Raw genomic sequence first — 671 nt, forward strand, 5'->3', positions numbered from 1 at the left:
GTCCTGATAAAAACACTACCCCACTTGAGTGCCTACACCTAGTGCCTGCGTAAGGAATGGATCACCCCAGGGTCAACAGTTGCCTCATGTAAGTACCAACATTGACCGTTGTGTGATCTATTCCTGTCGCGGGCACTGGGCCTACTCACACAAGTGAGGTACCATTTTTATCGGGAGACTTGGGGGAATGCTGGGTGGAAGGACATTTGTGGCTCCTCTCAGATTCCAGAACTTTCTATCACCGAAATGTGAGGAAAAAGTGTTTTTTTCTCCAAATATTGAGGTTAGCAAAGGATTCTGGGTAACAGAACCTGATCAGAGCCCCACAAGTCACCCCATCTTGGATTCCCTAGGTGTCTAGTTTTCAAAACTGTGCAGGTTTGCTAGGTTTCCCTAGGTGCCAGCTGAGCTAGAGGCCAAAATCCACAGCTAGGCACTTTGCAAAAAACAGCTTTGTTTTCTTTGTGAAAATGTGATGTGTCCACGTTGAGTTTTGGGGCATTTCCTGTCGCGGGCGCTAGGCCTACCCCCACAACTGAGGTACTATTTTTATCGGGAGACTTAAGGGAGCGCTGGGTGGAAGGAAATTTGTGTCTCCTCTCAGATTCCAGAACTTTCTGTCACCGAAATGTGAGGAACAAGTGTTTTTTTGGCCACATTGTGAGGTTTGC

Source organism: Pleurodeles waltl, chromosome 5, assembly GCF_031143425.1.
Source record: "Pleurodeles waltl isolate 20211129_DDA chromosome 5, aPleWal1.hap1.20221129, whole genome shotgun sequence".
Lineage (NCBI taxonomy): Eukaryota > Metazoa > Chordata > Amphibia > Caudata > Salamandridae > Pleurodeles > Pleurodeles waltl.